This window comes from Schistocerca piceifrons, chromosome X (genome assembly GCF_021461385.2).
Source record: "Schistocerca piceifrons isolate TAMUIC-IGC-003096 chromosome X, iqSchPice1.1, whole genome shotgun sequence".
NCBI classification, from domain to species: Eukaryota; Metazoa; Arthropoda; class Insecta; order Orthoptera; family Acrididae; genus Schistocerca; species Schistocerca piceifrons.
In genome coordinates, this window is record NC_060149.1 from 952300552 (window position 1) to 952323238 (window position 22687).

A 22687-nucleotide genomic window follows, 5' to 3' on the forward strand; every position below is an offset into this window, starting at 1 on the left:
TCACATTGTGTGTGAAACACAGAAATTGCATTGGGATTCAATACAAAAAGCACAATGCCGACTTATTTACAAGAAGAGCGTATCTTCTAAGAGTTTGTGGTGGGAGCGGCTCCTGGCAGACCAGTAATAGATTCCGATGCTCTTGTGCAGGTTTACTGTATGACTTGGACCTTCACATTGACCATGAAACACCGAAATTGCATCGGAAATGGATACAAAACTCACAATGCCAACTTAAGCACAAGTAGTGTGAATCTTCGAAGGTTTTTGTGATTAGAGCGTCTCCTGGGAGACCTGTATTAGATTCCGATGCACCAGAGCACGTTTACTGTATCCCTTTGACCTTCAAATTGACCATTAACCACAGACATCGCATCGGGATTGAATACAAAAGGCACAACGCCGATTTAAGAACAAGAAGAGTGAATCTTCTAAGAGTTTGTGTCTTCAGCGTCTCCTAGGAGACCAGTACTAGATTCCGATGCACAAGTGCAGGATTACTGAATCTCTTGGACCTTCACATTGACCATGAAACACAGAACTTGCATCGGGATTGAACACAAAACTCACAATGCCAACTTAAGCACAAATAGTGTGAATCTTCGAAGGGTTTGTGCTTTGAGCGTCTCCTGGGAGACCTGTATTAGATTCCGATGCACCAGTGCACGTTTGCTGTATCCCTTCGACCTTCACATTGACCACGAAACACAGAAATTGCATCGGGATTGAATAAAATATGGACAATGCCGTCTTAAGTACAAAAAGGTGTATTTTCTAGCAGTTTGTGGTTTTAGCTGTTCCTGAGAGACCAGTATTAGATTCCGATGCACCAGTGCAGGTTTACTGTATCCCTTGGACCTTCGCATTGACCATGAAACACAAAAATTGCATCTGGATTGAATACAAAAGGGACAATGCCGATTAAAGTACAAGAAAAATGAAACCTCTTGGAGTTTGTGCTTTGAGCGGCTCCTGGGAGCCCAGTATTACATTCCGATGCACCAGAGCACGTTTACTGTATCCCTTTGACCTTCAAATTGACCATGAGACACAGACATCGCATCGGGATTGAATACAAAAGGCACAATGACGACTTATATACATGAAGAGTAAATCTTCTAAGAGTTTGTGGTTTGAGCGGCTCATGGGAAACCAGCATTAGATTCCGATGAACCAGTGCAGGTTTACTGTATCCCTTGGACATTCTCATTGAACATGAAACATAGATATTCCATCGGAATTGAATACAATATGCACAATAAAGATTTCTGTACAAGAAGGGTGAATCTTTGAAGAGTTTGTGCTTTGAGCAGCTCCTGGGAGACCAGTAGTTGATTCCGATGCACCAGTGCAGGTTGACTGCATCATTTGGACCTTCACATTGACTATGAAACACAGAAATTGCATCGGGATTCAATACGAAATGCACAATGCCTACTTAAGTACAAGAAGAGTGAATCTTATAAGAGTTTGTGTCTTCAGCGGCTCCTGGGAGACCAGTATTAGATTCCGATGCACCAGTGCAGGATTACTTAATCTCTTGGACCTTCACATTGACCACGAATCACACAAATTCCATCGGGAGTGAATATAAAAGGGACAATGCCGACTTAAGTACAAGAAGGTGAATTTTCTATGAGTTTGTGGTTTGAGCGGCCTCTGAGAGACCTGTATTAGATTCCGATGCACAAGTGCAGGTTTGCTGTATCCCTTGGACCTTCACATTAACCATGAAACAGAGGAATCACATCGGGATTGAATACAAAAGGCACAATGCCGACTTAAGTACAAGAAGAGTGAATCTTTTAAGAGTATGTGCTTTGAGCGGCTTATGAGAGACCAGTATTAGATTCTGATGCACCAGTGTGGGTTGACTGAATCATTTGGACCTACACATTGAGCATGAAACACAGAAATTGCATCGGGATTGAATAAAAAAGGGACAATGCCGACTTAAGTACAAGAAGAATATATCCTCTAGGAGTTTGTGCTTTCAGCGGCTCCAGGGTGACCAGTATTAGATTCCGATCCACCAGTGCAGGTTTAATGTATCTTTTGGACATTCACATTGACCACGAACATAGAAATCGCATCGGGATTGAATACAAAATGCACAATGCCAACTTAAGTACAAGAAGAGTGAATCTTCTAAGAATATGTGGATTGAGCAACTCATGGGAGACCAGTATTAGATTCTGATGCACCACTGCAGGTTGACTATATCATTTGGACCTCCACATTGACCATGATTTACAGATATTGCATCGGGATTAAATACATAAGGCACAATGCTGTCTTAAGTACAAGAAGAGTGAATCTTCTAAGATTTTGTGCTTTGAGCGGCTCCTGGAAACCCAGTATTACATTCCGATGCACCTGTGAAGGCTTACTGTATCCCTTGGACCTTCACATTGACCATGAAACACAGAACTTGCATCGGGATTGAATGAAAAACTCACAGTGCCACCTTAAGCACAAGTAGTGTGAATCTCAGAAGGGTTTGTGCTTTTAGCGTCTCCTGGGAGACCTGTATTAGATTCCGATGCACCAGTGCACGTTTGCTGTATCCCTGTGACCTTCACAGTGACCACGAAACACAGAAATTGCATCGGGATTGAATAAAATAGGGACAATGCCGTCTTAAGTACAAAAAGGTGAATTTTCTAAGAGTTTGTTGTTGGAGCGGCTCCTGAGAGACCAGTATTAGATTCCGATGCACCAGTGCACCTATACTGTGTCCCTTTCACCTTCACATTGACCATGAAACACGGAAATCGCATCGGGATTGAATACAAAGTGCACAATGCCGAATTATGCACAAGAACAGTGAATATTCTAAGAATTTGTGGTTTGTGCGGCTCATGGGAGACCAGTATTAGATTCCGATGAACCAGTGCAGGGTTACTGAATCCCTTGGACATTCTCATTGACCATGAAACATAGAAATTGCATCGGGATTGAATACAAAGTGCACAATACCGACTTAAGTACAAGAAGAGTGAATCTTCTAAGAGTTTGTGCTTTGAGCGGCTCCTGGGAGACCAGTTTTAGATTCCGATGCACCAGTGCAGGTTTACTGTATCCCTTGGACCTTCGCATTGACCATGAAACACAAAAATTGCATCTGGATTGAATACAAAAGGGACAATGCCGATTAAAGTACAAGAAAAATGAAACCTCTTGGAGTTTGTGCTTTCAGCGGCTCCTGGGAGACCAGTATCAGATTCCGATGCACCAATGCTTGTTTACTGTATCCCTTGGACCTTCACATTGACCATGAAACACAGAAATCGCATCGGGATTGAATACAAAAGGCACAATGCCGATTTAAAAACAAGAAGAGTGAATCTTCTAAAAGTTGGTGGTTGAAGCGGCCCCTGCCAGACCAGTATTAAATTCCAATGCACCAGTGCAGGTTAACTGTATCCCTTGGAACTTCACATTGACCATGAGACACAGAAATTGCATCGGGATTGAATACAAAAGGGTCAATGCCGACATAAGTACAAGAAGAGTGAATCTTCTTAGAGTTTGTGCTTTGAGCGGCTCCTGGGAGACCAGTATTACATTCCGATGCACCAGTGCAGGTTTACTGTATCCCTTGGACCTTCACATTGTGTATGAAACACAGAAATTGCATCAGGATTGAATACAAAAGGGACAATGCCGACTAAAGTACAAGAAAAATGAATCCTCTGGGAGTTTGTGCTTTGAGCGGCTCCTGGGAGCCCAGTATTACATTCCCATGCACCAGAGCAAGTTTACTGTATCCCTCTGATCTTCACATTGACCATTAACACAGAAATTCCATCAGGATTGAATACAAAATGGACAATGCCGACTTAAGTATAAGAAGGTGAATTTTCTAAGAGTTTGTGGTTTGAGCGGCTCCTGAGAGACTAGTTTTAGATTCCGAAGCAGCAGTGCAGGTTTACTGTATCATTTGGACCTTCACATTGACTATGAAACACGGAAATTGCATCGGGATTGAATACAAAATGCACAATGCCGACTTAAGTATAAGATGAGTGAATCTTCTAAGAGTTTGTGCCTTGAGCGGCTCCTGGACGACCAGTATTAGATTCCCATGCACCAGTGCAGGATAACTGTATCCCTTGGAACTTCACATTGACCATGAATCACAGATATTGCATCGGGATTGAATATAAAAGGGAAAATGCCGACTTAAGTACAAGAAGGTGAATTTTCTAACAGTTTGTGGTTTTAGCTGTTCCTGAGAGACCAGTATTAGATTCCGATGCACCAGTGCAGATTTACTGTAACCCTTGGACCTTCATATTGACCATGAAACACAGAAAATGCATCGGGAATGAATACAAAAGGGACAATGCCGATTAAAGTACAAGAAAAATGAAACCTCTTGGAGTTTGTGCTTTCAGCGGCTCCTGGGAGACCAGTATCAGATTCCGATGCACCAATGCATGTTTACTGAATCCCTTGGACCTTCACATTGACCATGAAACACAGAAATCGCATCGGGATTGAATTCAAAAGGCACAATGCCGATTTAAAAACAAGAAGAGTGAATCTTCTAAAAGTTGGTGGTTGAAGCAGCCCCTGCCAGACCAGTATTAAATTCCAATGCACCAGTGATGGTTAACTGTATCCCTTGGAACTTCACAATGACCATGAGACACAGAAATTGCATCGGGATTGAATACAAAAGGGTCAATGCCGACATAAGTACAAGAAGAGTGAATCATCTTAGAGTTTGTGCTTTGAGCGGCTCCTGGGAGACCAGTATTACATTCCGATGCACCAGTGCAGGTTTACTGTATCCCTTGGACCTTCACATTGTGTATGAAACATAGAAATTGCATCAGGATTGAATACAAAAGGGACAATGCCGATTAAAGTACAAGAAAAATGAAACCTCTTGGAGTTTGTGCTTTCAGCGGCTCCTGGGAGCCCAGTATTACATTCCGATGAACCAGAGCACGTTTACTGTATCCCTCTGATCTTCACATTGACCATTAAACACAGAAATTGCATCGAGATTGAATACAAAATGGACAATGCCGACCTAAGTATAACAAGGTGAATTTTCTAAGAGTTTGTGGTTTGAGCGGCTCCTGAGAGACTAGTTTTAGATTCCGAAGCAGCAGTGCAGGTTTACTGTATCATTTGGACCTTCACATTGACTATGAAAGACAGAAATAGCATCGGGATTGAATACAAAATGCACAATGCCGACTTAAGTACAAGAAGGGTGAATCTTCTAAGTGTTTGTGACTTCAGCGGCTCCTGGGAGACCAGTATTAGATTCCGATTCTCCAGTGCTGGATTACTGTACCCCTTGGACCTTCACATTGACCACGAATCACAGAAATTGCATCGGGATTGAATACAAAAGGCACAATGCCGACTTAAGTACAAGAAGGTGAATCTTCTAAGGGTTTGTGCCTTGAGCGGTTCCTAGGAGACTAGTTTTAGATTCCGGTGCACGAGTGCAGGTTGACTGTATCATTTCCAACTTCACATTGACCATGAAACACAGAATGTGCATCGGGATTGCATACAAAAGGGACAATGCCGACTAAAGTACAAGAAGAATGAATCCTCTTGGAGTTTGTGCTTTCAGTGGCTCCTGGGAGACCAATATTAGATTCCGATGCACCAGTGGAGGTTTCCTGTATCCCTTGGACCTTCCCATTGACCATGAAACATTGATATTGCATCTGGATTGAATACAAAAGGGGCAATGCCGACTTAAGTACAAGAAGAGTGAATCTTCTAAGAGTTTGTGGTTTGTGCGGCTCATGTGAGACCAGTATTAGATTCAAATGCACCATGCAGGTCAACTGTATCCCTTGGACCTTCACATTGACCATGAAACGCAGAAATTGCTTCGGGATTGAATTCTAAACGAACAATGCCAACTTACGTACAAGTAGAGTGAACCTTTTAAGAGTTTTTGGTTGGAGCGGCCCCTGGCATACCAGTATTAGATTTCGATTCTCCAGTGCAGGTTTACTGTATCCCTTGGAACTTCACATTGGCCATGAAACACAGAAATTTCATCGAGATTGAATACAAAAGGGTCAATGCCGACATAAGTACAAGAAGAGTGAATCTTCTTAGGGTTTGTGCTTTGAGCTGCTCCTGGGAGACCAGTATTACATTCCGATGCACCAGTGCAGGTTTACTGTATCCCTTGGACTTTCACATTGTGTATGAAACACAGAAATTGCATCGGGATTGAATACAAAAGGCACAATGCCACTTAAGTACAAGAAGAGTAAATCTTCTAAGGGTTTGTGGTTGGAGCGGCTCCTGGCAGACCAGTATTAGATACCGATGCACCAGTGCCGGTGTACTGTATCGATTGGACCTTCACATTGACCATGAAACACAGAAATTGCATCGGGATTGAATACAAAACTCACAATGCCAACTTAAGCACAAGTAATGTGATTCTTCGAAGAGTTTGTGCTTTGAGCGTCTCCTAGGAGACCTGTAGTAGATTCCGATGCACCAGAGCACGTTTACTGTATCCCTCTGACCTTCACATTGACCATTAAACACAAAAATTGCATCAGGATTGAATACAAAATGGAAAATGCCGACTTAAGTACAAGAAGGTGAATTTTCTAAGAGTTTGTGGTTTGAGCGGCTCCTGAGAGATTAGTATTAGATTCCGATGCACCAGAGCAGGTTTACTGTATCTCTTGGACCTTCACATTGACCATGAAACACAGAAATCGCATAGGGATTGAATACAAATGGCACAATGCCGACTTAAGTACAAGAAGAGTGAACCTTCTAAGAGTTTGTGGTTTGAGCGGCTCCTGGGAGACCAGTAATAGATTCCGATGCTCCAGTGCAGGTTGACTGTATCATTTGGACCTTCACATTGACCTAGAAACACACAAATTGCATCGGGATTGAACACAAAAGGGACAATGCCGACTTAAGTACAAGATGAATGAATCCTCTAGGAGTTTGTGCTTTCAGCGGCTGCTGGGAGACCAGTATTACATTCCTATGCACCAGTGCAGGTTCACTGTATCATTTGGACCATAACATTGACTATGAAACACGGAAATTGCATCGGGATTGAGTACAAAATGCACAATGCCGACTTAAGTATAAGAAGAGTGAATCTTCCAAGAGTTTGTGCCATCAGCGGCTCCCGGACGACCAGCATTAGATTCCTATGCACCAGTGCAGGATAACTGTATCACTTGGAACTTCACATTGACCATCAATCACAGTTATTGCATCGGGATTGAATACAAAAGGGACAATGCCGACTTAAGTAAAAGAAGGTGAATTTTCTAACAGTTTGTGGTTTGAGCGGCTCCTGAGAGACCAGTATTAGATTCCGATGCACCAGTGCAGGTTTACTATATCCCTTGGACCTTCACATTGACCATGAAATACAGAAATTGCATCGGGATTCAATACAAAAGGGACAATGCCGACTTAAGTACAAGAAGAGTGAATCTTCTAAGAGTTTGTGATTTGAGCGGCTCCTGGGAGACCAGTATTAGTTTCCGATGCACCAGTGCAGGTTTACTGTATCCCTTGAACCTTCACATTGTGTATGAAACACAGAAATTGCAATCTAATTGAATACAAAAGGCACAACGCCGACTTAAGTACAAGAAGAGTGAATCTTCGAAGAATATGTGGATTGAGCGGCTCATGGGAGACCAGTATTAGATTCCGATGCACCAGTGCAGGTTGACTGTATCATTTGGACCTTCACATTGACCATGATACACAGAAATTGCATTGGGATTGAATACATAAGGCACAATGCCGACATAAGTACTAGAAGAGTGAGTCTTCTAAGATTTTGTGCTTTGAGCGGCTCCTGGGAGACCAGTATTAGATTCCGATGAACCAGTGATGGTTTACTGTATCCCTTGGACCTTCTCATTCACCATGAAACACGGAAATTGCATCGGGATTGAATACAAAAGGCACAAAACCGACTTAAGTACAGAAAGAGTGAATCTACTAAGAGTTTGTGGTTGAGCGGCTCCTGGCAGAACCGTATTACAATCCGATGCACCAGTGCAGGTCTACTGAGTCATTCGGCCCTTCACATTGACCATGAACAAAGAAAACTCATCGGGATTGAATACAAAATGGACAATGCCGACTTAAGTACAAGATGAATGAATCCTCTAGGAGTTTGTGCATTCAGCGGCTGCTGGGAGACCAGTATTAAATTCCAATGCACCAGTGCAGGATAACTGTATCCCTTGGAACTTCACATTGACCATGAATCACAGATATTGCATCGGCATTGAATACAAAAGGGACAATGCCGACTTAAGTAAAAGAAGGTGAATTATCTAACAGTTTTTGGTTTGAGCGGCTCCTGAGAGACCATTATTATATTCCGATGCACCAGTGCAGGTTTACTGTATCCCTAGGACCTTCACATTGTGTATGAAAAACAGAAATTGCATTGGAATTGAATACAAAAGGCACAACGCCGACTTAAGTACAAGAAGAGTGAATCTTTTAAGAGTTTGTGCTTTGAGCGGCTTATGAAAGACCAGTATTAGATTCCGATGCACCAGTGCGGGTTGACTAAATCATTTGGACCTTTACATTGACCATGAAACACAGAAATTCCATCGGAATTCAATACAAAAGGGACAATGCCGACTTAAGTGCAAGAAGAATATATCCTCTATGAGTTTGTGCTTTCAGCGGCTCCAGGGTGACCAGTATTAGTTTCCGATCCACCAGTGCAGGTTTAATGTATTTTTTGGACATTCACGTTGACCATGAAACATAGAAATCGCATCGGGATTCAATAGAATAGGCAGAATGCCGACTTAAGTACAAGAAGAGTGAGTCTTCTAAGATTTTGTGCTTTGAGCGGCTCCTGGGAGGCCAGTAATACATTCTGATGCACGAGTGCAGGTTGACTGTATCATTTTGACCTTCACATTGCCATGATACACAGAAATTGCTTCGGGATTGAATACATAAGGCACAATGCCGACTTAAGTACAAGAAGAGTGAATCTTCTAAGATTTTGTGTTTTGAGCGGCTCCTTGGAGACCAGTATTAGATTGCGATGCACCTGTGCAGGTTGACTGTATCTTTTGGACCTTCACCTTGACTATGAAACACAGAAATTGCATCGGGATTGAATACAAAAGGCACAATGCCGACTTAAGTACAAGAAGAGTGAATCTTCTAAGAGTTTGTGTTTAGAGCGGCTCCTGGGAGACAAGTATTAGATTCCGATGCACTAGTGCAGGTTTACTGTATCCCTTGGACCTTCACATTGACCATGAATCACAGAAATTGCATAGGGATTGAATACAAAAGGGACAATGCAGACTTAAGTACAAGAAGAATGAATCTTCTGGGAGTTTGTGTTTTAAGCGGCTCCTGAGAGACCAGTTTTAGATTCCGATGCAACAGTGCAGGTTTACTGTATCCCTTAAACTTTCTCATTGACCATGAAACACAGAAATAGCATCGGGATTGAATACAAAATGAATAATGCCGACTGAAGTACAGGAAGAGTGAATCTTCTAAGAGTTTGTGCTTTTGAGCGGCTCCTGGGAGACCAGTATTATATTCCGATGAACCAGTGATGGTTTACTGTATCCCTTGGACCGTCTCATTGACCATGAAACACGAAAATTGCATCGAGACTGAATACAAAATGCACAAAACCGACTTAAGTACAAAAAGAGTGAATCTACTAAGAGTTTGTGGGTTGAGCGGCTCCTGGCAGACCAGTATTACATTCCGATGCACCGGTGCAGGTTGACTGAGTCATTCAGCCCTTCACATTGACCATGAACAAAGAAAACTCATCGGGATTGAATACAAAATGGACAATGCCGTCTTAAGTACAAGAAGAATGAATCTTCTAGGAGTTTGTGATTTCAGCGTCTCCTGGGAGACCAGTATTAGATTGCGATGCACCAGTACAGGTCGACTGTATCATTTGGACCTTCGCATTGACCATGAAACACAGAAATTGCATCGGAATTGAATACAAAAGGGACAATGACGAATTAAGTACAAGAAGAATGAATCCTCTAAGAGTTTGTGGTTTGAGCAGCCCATGGGGGACCAGTATTATATTCCGATGAACCAGTGCATGTTTACTGTATCCCTTGGACATTCTCATTCAGGATGAAACATAGAAATTGCATTGGGATTGAATATAAAATGCACAATAACGACTTATGTAAAAGAAGCGATAAGCTTCGAAGAGTTTGTGCTTTGAGCGGCTCCTGGGAGACCTGTATTAGATTCCGATGCACCAGAGCACGTTTACTGTATCCCTCTGACCTTCACATTGACCATTATCACAGAAATTGCATCGGGATTGAATACAAAATGGACAATGCCGACTTAAGTACAAGAAGGTGAGTTTTCTAACAGTTTGTGGTTTGAGCGGCTCCTGAGAGACCAGTATTAGATTCCGATGCACCAGTGCAGGTTTACTGTATCATTTAAACCTTAACATTGACTATGAAACACGGAAATTGCATCGGGAATGAATACGAAATGCACAATGCCGACTTAAGTATAAGAAGAGTGAAGCTTCTAAACGTTTGTGCCTTCAGCGGCTCCCGGACGACCAGTATTACATTCCCATGCACCAGTGCAGGATAACTGTATCCCTTGAAACTTCACATTGACCATGAATCACAGATATTGCATCGGGATTGAATACAAAAGGGACAATGCCGACTTAAGTAAAAGAAGGTGAGTTTTCTAACAGTTTGTGGTTTGAGTGGCTCCTGAGAGACCAGTATTAGATTCCGATGCACCAGTGCAGGTATACTGTATCCCTTGGACCTTCACATTGACCATGAAACACAGAGATCGCATCGGGATTAATTACAAAAAGCACAATGCCGATTTAAGTACAAGAAGAGTGAATCTTCTAAAAGTTTGTGGTTGGAGCGGCTCCTGGCAGACCAGTACTAGATTCTGATGCACTAGTGCAGGTTTACTGTATCCATGGAACTTCACATTGACCATGAAATACAGAAATTGCATCGGAATTCAATACAAAAGGGACAATGCCGACTTAAGTACAAGATGAGTGAATCTTCTAAGAGTTTGTGTTTTGAGCGGCTCCTGGGAGACCAGTATTAGATTCCGATCCACCAGTGCAGGTTTACTGTATCCCTTGGACCTTCACATTGACCATGAATCACAGAAATTGCATAGGGATTGAATACAAAAAGGGCAATGCTAACTTAAGTACAAGAAGTATGAATCCTCTAGGAGTTTGTGCTTTCAGCGGCTCCTGGGAGACCAGTATTAGATTCCGATGAACCAGTGCAGGTTTACTGTATCCCTTGCACCTTCACATTGACCATGAAACACAGAAATTGCATCGGAATTGAATACAAAAGGGACAATGACGAATTAAGTACAAGAAGAATGAATCCTCTAAGAGTTTGTGGTTTGAGCAGCCCATGGGGGACCAGTATTATATTCCGATGAACCAGTGCATGTTTACTGTATCCCTTGGACATTCTCATTCAGGATGAAACATAGAAATTGCATTGGGATTGAATATAAAATGCACAATAACGACTTATGTAAAAGAAGCGATAAGCTTCGAAGAGTTTGTGCTTTGAGCGGCTCCTGGGAGACCTGTATTAGATTCCGATGCACCAGAGCACGTTTACTGTATCCCTCTGACCTTCACATTGACCATTATCACAGAAATTGCATCGGGATTGAATACAAAATGGACAATGCCGACTTAAGTACAAGAAGGTGAGTTTTCTAACAGTTTGTGGTTTGAGCGGCTCCTGAGAGACCAGTATTAGATTCCGATGCACCAGTGCAGGTTTACTGTATCATTTAAACCTTAACATTGACTATGAAACACGGAAATTGCATCGGGAATGAATACGAAATGCACAATGCCGACTTAAGTATAAGAAGAGTGAAGCTTCTAAACGTTTGTGCCTTCAGCGGCTCCCGGACGACCAGTATTACATTCCCATGCACCAGTGCAGGATAACTGTATCCCTTGAAACTTCACATTGACCATGAATCACAGATATTGCATCGGGATTGAATACAAAAGGGACAATGCCGACTTAAGTAAAAGAAGGTGAGTTTTCTAACAGTTTGTGGTTTGAGTGGCTCCTGAGAGACCAGTATTAGATTCCGATGCACCAGTGCAGGTATACTGTATCCCTTGGACCTTCACATTGACCATGAAACACAGAGATCGCATCGGGATTAATTACAAAAAGCACAATGCCGATTTAAGTACAAGAAGAGTGAATCTTCTAAAAGTTTGTGGTTGGAGCGGCTCCTGGCAGACCAGTACTAGATTCTGATGCACTAGTGCAGGTTTACTGTATCCATGGAACTTCACATTGACCATGAAATACAGAAATTGCATCGGAATTCAATACAAAAGGGACAATGCCGACTTAAGTACAAGATGAGTGAATCTTCTAAGAGTTTGTGTTTTGAGCGGCTCCTGGGAGACCAGTATTAGATTCCGATCCACCAGTGCAGGTTTACTGTATCCCTTGGACCTTCACATTGACCATGAATCACAGAAATTGCATAGGGATTGAATACAAAAAGGGCAATGCTAACTTAAGTACAAGAAGTATGAATCCTCTAGGAGTTTGTGCTTTCAGCGGCTCCTGGGAGACCAGTATTAGATTCCGATGAACCAGTGCAGGTTTACTGTATCCCTTGCACCTTCACATTGACCATGAAACACAGAAATTGCATCGGGATTGAATAGAAAAGGCACAATGCCGACATAAGTACAAGAAGAGTGAATCTTCGAAGAAAATGTGGATTGAGCGGCTCATGGGAGACCAGTTTTAGATTCCGATGCAACAGTGCAGGTTTACTGTATCCCTCAAACTTTCTCATTGACCATGAAACACAGAAATTGCATCGGGAATGAATACAAAAGGGACAATGCCGACTTAAGTACAAGTAGAATGAATCCTCTAGGAGTTTGTGTTTTCAGCGGCTCCTGGGAGACCAGTACTAGATTCTGATGCACTAGTGCAAGTTTACTGTATCCCATGGAACTTCACATTGACCATGAAATACAGAAATTGCATCGGGATTCAATACAAAAGGGACAATGCCGACTTAAGTACAAGATGAGTGAATCTTCTAAGAGTTTGTGCTTTGAGCGGCTCCTGGGAGACCAGTATTTGTTTCCGATGCACCAGTGCAGATTTACTGTATCCCTTGGACCTTCACATTGTGTATGAAACACAAAAATTGCATTGGGATTGAATACAAAAGGCACAATGTCGATTTAAGTACAAGAAGAGTGAATCTTTTAAGAGTTTGTGCTTTGAGCGGCTTATGAAAGACCAGTATTAGATTCCGATGCACCAGTGCGGGTTGACTGAATCATTTGGGCCTTCACATTGACCATGATACACAGAAATTGCATTGGGATTGAATACATAAGGCACAATGCCGACATAAATACAAGAAGAGTGAATCTTCTAAGTGTTGTACTTTAAACGGCTCCAGGGAGACCAGTATTAGATTCCGATGAACCAGTGACGGTTTACTGTATCCCATGGACCTTCTCATTGACCATGAAACACGGAAATTGCATCGGGATTGAAAACAAAAGGCACAAAACCGACTTAAGTACAAAAAGAGTGAATCTACTAAGAGTTTGTGCGTTGAGCGGCTCCTGGCAGACCAGTATTACATTCCGATGCACCAGTGCAGGTTGACTGTGTCATTCGGCCCTTCACATTGACCATGAACAAAGAAAACTCATCGGGATTGAGTACAAAATGCACAATGCCGAATTAAGTACAAGAAGAATGAATCATCTAGGAGTTTGTGCTTTTAGCGGTTCCTGGGAGACCAGTATTAGATTCCGATGCAGCAGTACAGGTTTACTGTATCCCCTGTACCCTCACATTAACCATGAAAAACAGATATTGCATTGGGATATAATACAAAAGGCACAATGCCAACTTAAGTACAAGAAGAGTGAATCTTCTAAGTGTTGTACTTTAAACGGCTCCAGGGAGACCAGTATTAGATTCCGGTTCACCAGTGCAGGTTTACTGAATCCCTTGGACCTTCACATTGAGCATGAAACACAGAAATTGCATCGGGATTGAATACAAAAGGGACAATGCCGACTTAAGTACAAGAAGAGCGAACCTTCTAAGAGTTTGTGGTTTGAGCTTCTCATGGGAGACCAGTATTAGATTCCGATGCACCAGTGTAGGATTACTGTATCCCTTGGACCTTCACATTGACCATGAATCGCAGAAATTTCATCGGGATTGAATACAAATGCACAATACCGACTTAACTACAAGAAGAGTGATTCTTCTAAGAGTTTGTGATTCGAGCGGCTGCTGGGAGTCCAGTATTAGATACCGATGCACCAGTGCAGGTTGACTGTATCATTTGGACCTTCACATTGACTATGAAACACAGAAATTGCATCGGGATTGAATACAAAAAGCACAGTGCCGACTTAAGTACAAGAAGAGTGAATCTTCTTAGAGTTTGTGCCTTCAGCGGCACCTGGGGGCCCAGTATAAGATTCCGATGCACCAGTGTAGGATTACTGTATCCCTTGGACCTTCACATTGACCATGAATCGCAGAAATTGCATCGGGATTGAATACAAAAGGGACAATGCCGACTTAAGTACAAGAAGGTGAATTTTCTAAGGGTTTGTCGTTTGTGCGGCTCCTGGAAGACCAGTATTGGATTCCGATGCACCAGTGCATTTTTACTGTATCCCCTGTACCTTCACATTGACCACGAAACACATAATTCGCATCGGGATTGAATAGAAAAGGCACAATGCCGACTTAAGTACAAGAAGAGTGAATCTTCAAAGAATTTGTGGTTTGAGCGGCTCATGGGAGACCAGTATTAGATTCCGATGAACCAGAGCAGGTTTACCGTATCCCTTTGACCTCCTCATTGACCATGAAACTCAGAAATTGCATCGGGATTGAAAACAAGGGGCACAATGCCGACATAAGTAGAAGAGGAATGATCATCTAAGAAATTGTGCTTTGAGCGGCTCCTGGGAGGCCAGTATTACATTCGGATGCACCAGTGCAGGTTGACTGTATCATTTGGACCTTCACATTGACCATGAACCACAGAAATTCCATCGGTATTAAACAAAAAATGGACAATGCCAACTTATATACCAGAAGAACGAATCTTCTAGGCGTTTGTGCTTTCAGTGGCTCCTGGGACACCTGTATTAGATTCTGATGCACCAGTGCAGGGTTACTGTATCCCTTGGACCTTCACATTGACCATGAAACACAGAACATGCATCGGGATTGAATACAAAAGGCACAATGCCCACTTAAGTACAAGAAGAGTGAATCTTCAAAGAGCTTGTGGTTTGAGCGGCTCATGGGAGACCAGTATTAGATTCCGATGAACCAGTGCAGGTTTACCGTATCCCTTGGACCTCCTCATTGACCATGAAACACAGAAATTGCATCGGGATAGAATACAAAGGCCACAATACCGACTTAAGTACAAGAAGAGTGATCATCTAAGAAATTGTGCTTTGAGCGGCCCCTGGGAGGCCAGTATTACATTCGGATGCACCACTGCAGGTTGACTGCATCATTTGGACCTTCACATTGACCATGAACCACAGAAATTGCATCGGTATTAAATAAAAAATTGACAATGCCGACTTAAGTACAAGAAGAATGAATCTTCTAGGAGTTTGTGCTTTCAGTGGCTCCTGGGACACCAGTATTAGATTCCGATGGACCAGTGCAGGGTTACTGTATCCCTTGGACCTTCACATTGACCATGAAACACAGAACATGCATCGGGATTGAATACAAAAGCACAATGCCCACTTAAGTACAAGAAGAGTAAATCTTCTAAGGGTTTGTGCTTTGAGCGGCCCCTGGGAGACCAGTATTAGATTCCGATGCACCTGTGCTGGTTTACTGTATCCCTTGGACATTCAAATTGACCATGAAACACAGAAATTGCATCGGGATTTAATACAAAATACACAAAGCCAACTTAAGTACTAGAAGAGTGAATCTTCTAAGAGTTTGTGCTTTGAGCGGCTCCTCGGAACCCAGTATTAGATTCCGATGCACCATTGCAGGTTTACTGTATCCCTTGGAACTTCAAATTGACCATGAAACTCAGAAATTGCAACGGAATGTAATTCATAAGGCACAATGCTGACTTAAGTACAAGAAGAGTGAATCTTCTAAGAGTTTGAGCTTTGAGCGGCTCCTGGGGGTCCAATATTAGATTCCGATGCACCTGTGCTGGTTTACTGTATCCCTGAGACCTTCACATTGACCATGAAACACAGATATTGCATCGGGATGGAATACATAATGGACAATGCCGACTCAAGTACATGAAGAGTGAATTTTGTAAGAGTTTGTGCTTTGGGCGCCTCCTGGGAGACCTGTATTAGATTCCGATGCACCAGTGGACGTTTACTGTATCCCTTTGACCTTCACATTGACCAAGAAACACAGAAATTGCATCGGGTTTTAATACAAAAGGGACAATGCCGACTTAAGTACAAGAAGAGTGAAACTTCTAAGGGATCGTGCTTTGAGCGGCTTCTGGGAGACCAGTATTAGATTCCGACGCACCAGTGCTGGATAACGGTATCCCTTGGACCTTCACATTGACCATGAAACACAGATATTGCATCGGGATGGAATACATAATGGACAATGCCGACTCAAGTACATGAAGAGTGAATTTTGTAAGAGTTTGTGCTTTGGGCGCCTCCTGGGAGACCTGTATCAGATTCCGATGCACCAGTGGACGTTTACTGTATCCCTTTGACCTTCACATTGACCATGAAACACAGAAATTGCAGCGGGATTGAATACCAAAGGGACAATGTCGACTTAAGTACAAGAAGAGAGAATTTTCTAAGACTTTGTGGTTTGAGCCGCTCCTGGGAGAAAAGTGTTAAATTCCGATGCACCAGTGCAAGTTTACTGTATCCCTTGGGCTTTCACATTGACCATGAAACACAGAAATTGTATCGATATTGAATACAAAAGGAACAATGCCGACTTAAGTACAAGAGGGGTGAATCTTATAAGATTTTGTGCTTTGAGCGGCTCCTGGGAGACCAGTATTAGATTCCGATGCACCAGTGCTGGATAACGGTATCCCTTGGACCTTCACATTAACCATGAAACACAGAAGATGCATCGGGATTGAATACAAAACAGACAACACCGAAATAAGTACAAGAAGGCTGAATCTTCTAAGAGTTTATCCTTTGAGCGGCTCCTGGGACACCAGTATTAGGTTCCGACGCACCAGTGCAAGTTTACTGTATCCCTTGGTCCTTCACATTGAACAAGAAACACAGTTATTGCATCGGGATTGAATACAAAAGGGACAATGCCGACTTAAGTACAAGAAGAGTGAATCTCTTCAGAGTTTGAGCTTTGAGCGGCTCCTGGGATAGCAGTATTAGATTCCGATGCACCACTGCAGGTTTACTGTATCCCTTGGTCCTTCACATTGCCCATGAATCACAGATATTGGATCGGGATTGAATATAATAGGGACAATGCCGAATTAAGTACAAGAAGATTGAATCTTCTAATAGTTTGTGCTTTGAGCGGCTCCTGGGAGACCAGTATTAGATTCAGATGCACCGGTGCACGTTTACTGTATCCCTTGGACCTTCACAATGACCATGAAACACACAAATTGCATCGGCATTGGATACAAATCGGACATTGCCGACTTAAGTACAAGAAAAGTGAATCTTCTTAGAGTATGTGTTTTGAGCGGCTACTGGGAGACCAGTATTAGATTCCGATGCAGCTGTGCTGGTTTAGTGTATCCCTTGGACCTTCACATGGACCATCAAACACAGAAATCGCATCGGGATTGAATACAAAAGGGACAATGCCGACTTAAGTAAAAGAAGGTGAGTTTTCTAACAGTTTGTGGTTTGAGTGGCTCCTGAGAGACCAGTATTAGATTCCGATGCACCAGTGCAGGTATACTGTATCCCTTGGACCTTCACATTGACCATGAAACACAGAGATCGCATCGGGATTAATTACAAAAAGCACAATGCCGATTTAAGTACAAGAAGAGTGAATCTTCTAAAAGTTTGTGGTTGGAGCGGCTCCTGGCAGACCAGTACTAGATTCTGATGCACTAGTGCAGGTTTACTGTATCCATGGAACTTCACATTGACCATGAAATACAGAAATTGCATCGGAATTCAATACAAAAGGGACAATGCCGACTTTAGTACAAGATGAGTGAATCTTCTAAGAGTTTGTGTTTTGAGCGGCTCCTGGGAGACCAGTATTAGATTCCGATCCACCAGTGCAGGTTTACTGTATCCCTTGGACCTTCACATTGACCATGAATCACAGAAATTGCATAGGGATTGAATACAAAAAGGGCAATGCTAACTTAAGTACAAGAAGTATGAATCCTCTAGGAGTTTGTGCTTTCAGCGGCTCCTGGGAGACCAGTATTAGATTCCGATGAACCAGTGCAGGTTTACTGTATCCCTTGCACCTTCACATTGACCATGAAACACAGAAATTGCATCGGGATTGAATAGAAAAGGCACAATGCCGACATAAGTACAAGAAGAGTGAATCTTCGAAGAAAATGTGGATTGAGCGGCTCATGGGAGACCAGTTTTAGATTCCGATGCAACAGTGCAGGTTTACTGTATCCCTCAAACTTTCTCATTGACCATGAAACACAGAAATTGCATCGGGAATGAATACAAAAGGGACAATGCCGACTTAAGTACAAGTAGAATGAATCCTCTAGGAGTTTGTGTTTTCAGCGGCTCCTGGGAGACCAGTACTAGATTCTGATGCACTAGTGCAAGTTTACTGTATCCCATGGAACTTCACATTGACCATGAAATACAGAAATTGCATCGGGATTCAATACAAAAGGGACAATGCCGACTTAAGTACAAGATGAGTGAATCTTCTAAGAGTTTGTGCTTTGAGCGGCTCCTGGGAGACCAGTATTTGTTTCCGATGCACCAGTGCAGATTTACTGTATCCCTTGGACCTTCACATTGTGTATGAAACACAAAAATTGCATTGGGATTGAATACAAAAGGCACAATGTCGATTTAAGTACAAGAAGAGTGAATCTTTTAAGAGTTTGTGCTTTGAGCGGCTTATGAAAGACCAGTATTAGATTCCGATGCACCAGTGCGGGTTGACTGAATCATTTGGGCCTTCACATTGACCATGATACACAGAAATTGCATTGGGATTGAATACATAAGGCACAATGCCGACATAAATACAAGAAGAGTGAATCTTCTAAGTGTTGTACTTTAAACGGCTCCAGGGAGACCAGTATTAGATTCCGATGAACCAGTGACGGTTTACTGTATCCCATGGACCTTCTCATTGACCATGAAACACGGAAATTGCATCGGGATTGAAAACAAAAGGCACAAAACCGACTTAAGTACAAAAAGAGTGAATCTACTAAGAGTTTGTGCGTTGAGCGGCTCCTGGCAGACCAGTATTACATTCCGATGCACCAGTGCAGGTTGACTGTGTCATTCGGCCCTTCACATTGACCATGAACAAAGAAAACTCATCGGGATTGAGTACAAAATGCACAATGCCGAATTAAGTACAAGAAGAATGAATCATCTAGGAGTTTGTGCTTTTAGCGGTTCCTGGGAGACCAGTATTAGATTCCGATGCAGCAGTACAGGTTTACTGTATCCCCTGTACCCTCACATTAACCATGAAAAACAGATATTGCATTGGGATATAATACAAAAGGCACAATGCCAACTTAAGTACAAGAAGAGTGAATCTTCTAAGTGTTGTACTTTAAACGGCTCCAGGGAGACCAGTATTAGATTCCGGTTCACCAGTGCAGGTTTACTGAATCCCTTGGACCTTCACATTGAGCATGAAACACAGAAATTGCATCGGGATTGAATACAAAAGGGACAATGCCGACTTAAGTACAAGAAGAGCGAACCTTCTAAGAGTTTGTGGTTTGAGCTTCTCATGGGAGACCAGTATTAGATTCCGATGCACCAGTGTAGGATTACTGTATCCCTTGGACCTTCACATTGACCATGAATCGCAGAAATTTCATCGGGATTGAATACAAATGCACAATACCGACTTAACTACAAGAAGAGTGATTCTTCTAAGAGTTTGTGATTCGAGCGGCTGCTGGGAGTCCAGTATTAGATACCGATGCACCAGTGCAGGTTGACTGTATCATTTGGACCTTCACATTGACTATGAAACACAGAAATTGCATCGGGATTGAATACAAAAAGCACAGTGCCGACTTAAGTACAAGAAGAGTGAATCTTCTTAGAGTTTGTGCCTTCAGCGGCACCTGGGGGCCCAGTATAAGATTCCGATGCACCAGTGTAGGATTACTGTATCTCTTGGACCTTCACATTGACCATGAATCGCAGAAATTGCATCGGGATTGAATACAAAAGGGACAATGCCGACTTAAGTACAAGAAGGTGAATTTTCTAAGGGTTTGTCGTTTGTGCGGCTCCTGGAAGACCAGTATTGGATTCCGATGCACCAGTGCATTTTTACTGTATCCCCTGTACCTTCACATTGACCACGAAACACATAATTCGCATCGGGATTGAATAGAAAAGGCACAATGCCGACTTAAGTACAAGAAGAGTGAATCTTCAAAGAATTTGTGGTTTGAGCGGCTCATGGGAGACCAGTATTAGATTCCGATGAACCAGAGCAGGTTTACCGTATCCCTTTGACCTCCTCATTGACCATGAAACTCAGAAATTGCATCGGGATTGAAAACAAAGGGCACAATGCCGACATAAGTAGAAGAGGAATGATCATCTAAGAAATTGTGCTTTGAGCGGCTCCTGGGAGGCCAGTATAACATTCGGATGCACCAGTGCAGGTTGACTGTATCATTTGGACCTTCACATTGACCATGAACCACAGAAATTCCATCGGTATTAAACAAAAAATGGACAATGCCAACTTATATACCAGAAGAACGAATCTTCTAGGCGTTTGTGCTTTCAGTGGCTCCTGGGACACCTGTATTAGATTCTGATGCACCAGTGCAGGTTTACTGTATCCCTTGGACCTTCACATTGACCATGAAACACAGAACATGCATCGGGATTGAATACAAAAGGCACAATGCCCACTTAAGTACAAGAAGAGTGAATCTTCAAAGAGCTTGTGGTTTGAGCGGCTCATGGGAGACCAGTATTAGATTCCGATGAACCAGTGCAGGTTTACCGTATCCCTTGGACCTCCTCATTGACCATGAAACACAGAAATTGCATCGGGATTGAATACAAAGGCCACAATGCCGACTTAAGTACAAGAAGAGTGATCATCTAAGAAATTGTGCTTTGAGCGGCCCCTGGGAGGCCAGTATTACATTCGGATGCACCACTGCAGGTTGACTGCATCATTTAGACCTTCACATTGACCATGAACCACAGAAATTGCATCGGTATTAAATAAAAAATTGACAATGCCGACTTAAGTACAAGAAGAATGAATCTTCTAGGAGTTTGTGCTTTCAGTGGCTCCTGGGACACCAGTATTAGATTCCGATGGACCAGTGCAGGGTTACTGTATCCCTTGGACCTTCACATTGACCATGAAACACAGAACATGCATCGGGATTGAATACAAAAGCACAATGCCCACTTAAGTACAAGAAGAGTGAATCTTCTAAGGGTTTGTGCTTTGAGCGGCCCTTGGGAGACCAGTATTAGATTCCGATGCACCTGTGCTGGTTTACTGTATCCCTTGGACATTCAAATTGACCATGAAACACAGAAATTGCATCGGGATTTAATACAAAATACACAAAGCCAACTTAAGTACTAGAAGAGTGAATCTTCTAAGAGTTTGTGCTTTGAGCGGCTCCTCGGAACCCAGTATTAGATTCCGATGCACCATTGCAGGTTTACTGTATCCCTTGGAACTTCAAATTGACCATGAAACTCAGAAATTGCAACGGAATGTAATTCATAAGGCACAATGCTGACTTAAGTACAAGAAGAGTGAATCTTCTAAGAGTTTGAGCTTTGAGCGACTCCTGGGGGTCCAATATTAGATTCCGATGCACCTGTGCTGGTTTACTGTATCCCTGAGACCTTCACATTGACCATGAAACACAGATATTGCATCGGGATGGAATACATAATGGACAATGCCGACTCAAGTACATGAAGAGTGAATTTTGTAAGAGTTTGTGCTTTGGGCGCCTCCTGGGAGACCTGTATTAGATTCCGATGCACCAGTGGACGTTTACTGTATCCGTTTGACCTTCACATTGACCAAGAAACACAGAAATTGCATCGGGTTTTAATACAAAAGGGACAATGCCGACTTAAGTACAAGAAGAGTGAAACTTCTAAGGGATCGTGCTTTGAGCGGCTTCTGGGAGACCAGTATTAGATTCCGATGCACCAGTGCTGGATAACGGTATCCCTTGGACCTTCACATTGACCATGAAACACAGATATTGCATCGGGATGGAATACATAATGGACAATGCCGACTCAAGTACATGAAGAGTGAATTTTGTAAGAGTTTGTGCTTTGGCGCCTCCTGGGAGACCTGTATTAGGTTCCGATGCACCAGTGGACGTTTACTGTATCCCTTTGACCTTCACATTGACCATGAAACACAGAAAT